This window comes from Sander lucioperca, chromosome 1 (assembly GCF_008315115.2).
Source record: "Sander lucioperca isolate FBNREF2018 chromosome 1, SLUC_FBN_1.2, whole genome shotgun sequence".
Taxonomy (NCBI): Eukaryota; Metazoa; Chordata; class Actinopteri; order Perciformes; family Percidae; genus Sander; species Sander lucioperca.
Window position 1 is genome coordinate 2,446,865 of NC_050173.1, and position 6,186 is coordinate 2,453,050.

The window sequence follows — 6,186 nt, forward strand, 5'->3', positions numbered from 1 at the left end:
AATGCCACAATAGCCAGTTACGAGGTACCTCAAATTATTGATCTTTCAAAATGCCATCCATGGCCTCTGAAACCTCAAAATCCGGCTGAAGCATCAAGCTAAGTGTATTCCCACCTCCTCCACTGCTTGTTCAAGAAATTCCACGCATTTTGGTCATGCCCATGATCCTTTAAGTTTTTGTATCTGTTATTTTAGTCACAGCTTGTGTATTTTATTACATAAATAAAATTGACTTGACCTGGCTATTAGCTAGAGACCTGGTTTAGGAATTAGCATTAATGAAAGCTGTAAGGAGTCAGCAGACATCAGTGTACAGCCATCAACTGCAATCAGAGCAAAGTCAATTTGTGCTGCAGCAGGAAGAATTCCAAAACCAAACTAGCCAGCTCAAATCTATTTAAATCCTGGCTAAAAAAAAGCAAAGGCAGCTCCTTACTGAGTGTGCCACAAGATCCTTATTAACAGTTCCAACACACTGGCTTTGCATCATTTTGCAGGAAGCTCCATGAAGAGGAAACTTTTTTTTAGCTGATTTAGATGATCAGATCAGATGTTAGAGATGGGTAGGCAAACTAAATGATGTGACCTTAAACAGCACAGATAATCATAAAAAGCCACGGTGGTCTGATATAATAAATAAAATTGTTTACTTTTCTGAATAAACTGCTCGGTCAACCAGACCTCTGATGGAACTTTGATTACAAGGCCGTCAGTAATAAAGTCATTGATTAAGCGCCTAATAGAAATTCATCATTTTTAATCAAAAAACAGACAAAAGTAACCCAAAAAAACACTGCTCAGAAATGCCCCAGAGCAGTTTTGAAATGCCTAATTTAGTCTCTTCCTCCATTTTTATCTTCAAAAAGATTTTCTGTCTAATCATTCATAGACACCAGACATGCCTTGCAAATGAAATGAGTGCTCCTTGTTCACAGCCATAGTTTCTCCTTTAAATTGCAACAGGCACATGGACATATACCCTGACAATGACTGAAAAGTCCCATTGTACCCGAAGCAGCTAAGCTACAGCTCAATTCAGATAAGACAGAAGACATAAGACATTGTTTTTGGCCCCAAAACTGAAAGGTCAAAGGTTAGTGCTCACCTTGAGTCCCATGTCATTGTAAGCTACAAATAAAGCTTGGTGTAATTATTAATACTGACCTGAATATCAACAGGCACTTAAAAGCTATTACTAAATCTGTCTTTTACCACCTGAAAAATAAGGTGTGAATTAAGGGTTTTATGTCTAAACAACACACAGAAAAACATGTTCATGCATTTATTTTAAGTTGGATTATTGTATGGTAGTCTATAGCCACGATGTTCCACTTCTGGGATTTCTCCGGTGCCACTGGAAATTCCGCTGGATGTCTTTCTTTTCGGCCGGATGTCCGTTACCTTCCGCTTTCTTTGTGTTAAACTCCGGTGGATTTAAGAGGACTATAATGAACTGCTCCTCAGATCTCTGCAGGGTAAACCCAGACAGCTAGCTAGACTATCTGTCCAATCTGAGTTTTCTGTTGCACGACTAAAACAACCTTTGAATGTACACGTTCCACCAAAACAAGTTCCTTCCCGAGGCTATTTTGCGGCGGCACCGTGGCTCTGTCCGACGCTAAGCGGCGCCCATGATGATTAAGTTGGGTTTAAAGAAATGCCAATAAACCAGAGCATGTTTTACTCCCATCCCAGAATGCCGTGTGGACTAGCTAGACCCTCCTCCGCATTGCTGTGGAGGAAGGTCTGGCAATGCGAGACTATTGTAATGGAGTCTTTACAGGTCTAAACAAAAAATCTTATCAGGCAGCTGCAGCTTATCCAGAATGCTGCTGCCAGAGTCCTTACAAACACCAGGAAATCGGACCATATTACACCGGTCCTTAAAGGTCCTATGGCATGCTGCTTTTTGGATGCTTTTATATAGGCCTTAGTGGTCCCCTAATACTGTATCTGAAGTCTCTTTCCCGAAATTCAGCCTTGGTGCAGAATTACAACCACTAGAGCCAGTCCCACAATGAGCTTTCCTTAGTATGTGCCATTTCTGTGTCTGTAGCTTTAAATGCTATTGAGGAGGAGAGAGGTGGGGGGGGGGCAAGGTGGAGGGTGGGGGTGTGGCCTTGACCAACTGCCACTTTGCTTGTTTGCAAGCCATGATGTCTCCCTCTTTCTCATGGGCGGGCCAAATTCTCTGGGTGGGCAAAGAGAGAAAGGGGAGGTAACCTTGCTCCTTATGACCTCATAAGGAGCAGATTCCAGATCGGCCCATTTGAGCTTTCATTTTCTCAAAGGCAGAGCAGGATACCCAGGGCTCGGTTTACATCTATCGCCATTTCTAGCCACTGGGGGACCATAGGCAGGCTGGGGGAACTCATATCAATGTTAAAAAACCTCATAAAGTGAAGTTTTTATGCCATGGGACCTTTAAATCAGTACACTAGCTTCCTGTGAGTCATAGGATAGATTTTTAAAATTGTACTGCTGGTCTATAAATCACTGAATGGTCGTGGACCAAAATACCAGCTAGATTTATTAGTTCCCTGTAAAGCATCCAGACCCCTCAGTTCATCTGGGACAGGTTTGTTGTGTGTTCCCAGAACTAAGACCAAACAAAGTAAAGTGGCATTTAGTTATTATGTTCCTCACCTGTGGAACAAACTCCCTGAAGACCTGAGGTCTGCTCAAACTGTTGCCAGCCCAGTTTTTCATATATGCTACCCTATAGCTGCTGCCTGAGCAAGCACAGCCCGCCTAGCGGCTTGTTTGAATTTAATTGACCAATCACAACAGAGTGGGCCAGCTAACCAATCAGAGCAGACTAGGCTTTTTTGGAAGGACGGGCCAAAAGCTCAAGCTGAAAAAAAGTATAATAGGGGTTCTGTAACTTTTTTGCTTAACCGCCACTGTGGTTAGTGGTTTTCCAAAGTTACTAGCCACTCAGCATTTTCACTAGCCACAATTGTATTGGGTTTTATTTGAATTAAAGTTGACTATACTGTGATATAATTAACTTTAAGAATCAGATTTACAACCTTGTTTAATGTAATTGACCACTGTAAACACCTAAATCAAGACTACATAAAATGTATAAAACAGCAGTCATAAAATATTTATCTCTGATAAGGTTGTGTAAAGCTCCTTTTGTATGAAAACATGCAACGGAATAAGACAGACATAAAAACAGTAGTTTCCTATTGCATAAGTGGTGCAGGGGTGTAGAAAATTAATTGTTCAAAAAACGCTTGCTCTTCCTGTCACCGGGGGCATGTGCCAGCTGCTGACTGCTTGAGTGACACGGGAATGTTTGCTCCAAACCATTTTCAGTCAGTTGTCCTGTTGTGTACTCTCTTTTTTACAAACCTCGTCAAAATGTTTTTACCCACACAGACGCAACCGTTGCCTCGGCTGAACCTGCCATTTAATGTGCATGCGCTGAACAGAGCTCTGGGGGTTATTTATTACGGGATCACCGCGGCTTACTGGTCTGGTGTGCGGGACTTGGTGACCACCGGGGCAGATGGGCCACTATACTCTGGCTGATGGCTGTGCACTGGATCACTGCTGTGTTCCTGTGTCAGGCAGTGGCAGCGACCATTGTTACAATAATATATATATATATATATATATATGCGATATGCAACCTGCCAAAGTGGCTATTAAGAGGGACTGTGTTACATGTATGGAGGATATATTTATTCATAATTCAAATTGAAAGCAAAATGCATAAAACTGGAATCTAAAACAACCTTTGAATGTACACGTTCCACCAAAACAAGTTCCTTCCCGAGGCTATTTTGCGGCGGGACCGTGGCTCTGTCCGACGCTAAGCGGCGCCCATGATGATTAAGATGGGTTTAAAGAAATGCCAATAAACCAGAGCATGTTTTACTCCCATCCCAGAATGCCGTGTGGACTAGCTAGACCCTCCTCCGCATTGCTGTGGAGGAAGGTCTGGCAATGCGAGACTATTGTAATGGAGTCTTTACAGGTCTAAACAAAAAATCTTATCAGGCAGCTGCAGCTTATCCAGAATGCTGCTGCCAGAGTCCTTACAAACACCAGGAAATCGGACCATATTACACCGGTCCTTAAAGGTCCTATGGCATGCTGCTTTTTGGATGCTTTTATATAGGCCTTAGTGGTCCCCTAATACTGTATCTGAAGTCTCTTTCCCGAAATTCAGCCTTGGTGCAGAATTACAACCACTAGAGCCAGTCCCACAATGAGCTTTCCTTAGTATGTGCCATTTCTGTGTCTGTAGCTTTAAATGCTATTGAGGAGGAGAGAGGTGGGGGGGGCAAGGTGGAGGGTGGGGGTGTGGCCTTGACCAACTGCCACTTTGCTTGTTTGCAAGCCATGATGTCTCCCTCTTTCTCATGGGCGGGCCAAATTCTCTGGGTGGGCAAAGAGAGAAAGGGGAGGTAACCTTGCTCCTTATGACCTCATAAGGAGCAGATTCCAGATCGGCCCATCTGAGCTTTCATTTTCTCAAAGGCAGAGCAGGATACCCAGGGCTCGGTTTACATCTATCGCCATTTCTAGCCACTGGGGGACCATAGGCAGGCTGGGGGAACTCATATCAATGTTAAAAAACCTCATAAAGTGAAGTTTTTATGCCATGGGACCTTTAAATCAGTACACTAGCTTCCTGTGAGTCATAGGATAGATTTTTAAAATTGTACTGCTGGTCTATAAATCACTGAATGGTCGTGGACCAAAATACCAGCTAGATTTATTAGTTCCCTGTAAAGCATCCAGACCCCTCAGTTCATCTGGGACAGGTTTGTTGTGTGTTCCCAGAACTAAGACCAAACAAAGTAAAGTGGCATTTAGTTATTATGTTCCTCACCTGTGGAACAAACTCCCTGAAGACCTGAGGTCTGCTCAAACTGTTGCCAGCCCAGTTTTTCATATATGCTACCCTATAGCTGCTGCCTGAGCAAGCACAGCCCGCCTAGCGGCTTGTTTGAATTTAATTGACCAATCACAACAGAGTGGGCCCAGCTAACCAATCAGAGCAGACTAGGCTTTTTTGGAAGGACGGGCCAAAAGCTCAAGCTGAAAAAAGGTATAATAGGGGTTCTGTAACTTTTTTGCTTAACCGCCACTGTGGTTAGTGGTTTTCCAAAGTTACTAGCCACTCAGCATTTTCACTAGCCACAATTGTATTGGGTTTTATTTGAATTAAAGTTGACTATACTGTGATATAATTAACTTTAAGAATCAGATTTACAACCTTGTTTAATGTAATTGACCACTGTAAACACCTAAATCAAGACTACATAAAATGTATAAAACAGCAGTCATAAAATATTTATCTCTGATAAGGTTGTGTAAAGCTCCTTTTGTATGAAAACATGCAACGGAATAAGACAGACATAAAAACAGTAGTTTCCTATTGCATAAGTGGTGCAGGGGTGTAGAAAATTAATTGTTCAAAAAACGCTTGCTCTTCCTGTCACCGGGGGCATGTGCCAGCTGCTGACTGCTTGAGTGACACGGGAATGCTTGCTCCAAACCATTTTCAGTCAGTTGTCCTGTTGTGTACTCTCTTTTTTACAAACCTCGTCAAAATGTTTTTACCCACACAGACGCAACCGTTGCCTCGGCTGAACCTGCCATTTAATGTGCATGCGCTGAACAGAGCTCTGGGGGTTATTTATTACGGGATCACCGCGGCTTACTGGTCTGGTGTGCGGGACTTGGTGACCACCGGGGCAGATGGGCCACTATACTCTGGCTGATGGCTGTGCACTGGATCACTGCTGTGTTCCTGTGTCAGGCAGTGGCAGCGACCATTGTTACAATAATATATATATATATATATGCGATATGCAACCTGCCAAAGTGGCTATTAAGAGGGACTGTGTTACATGTATGGAGGATATATTTATTCATAATTCAAATTGAAAGCAAAATGCATAAAACTGGAATCTAAAACAACCTTTGAATGTACACGTTCCACCAAAACAAGTTCCTTCCCGAGGCTATTTTGCGGCGGGACCGTGGCTCTGTCCGACGCTAAGCGGCGCCCATGATGATTAAGATGGGTTTAAAGAAATGCCAATAAACCAGAGCATGTTTTACTCCCATCCCAGAATGCCGTGTGGACTAGCTAGACCCTCCTCCGCATTGCTGTGGAGGAAGGTCTGGCAATGCGAGACTATTGTAATGGAGTCTTTACAG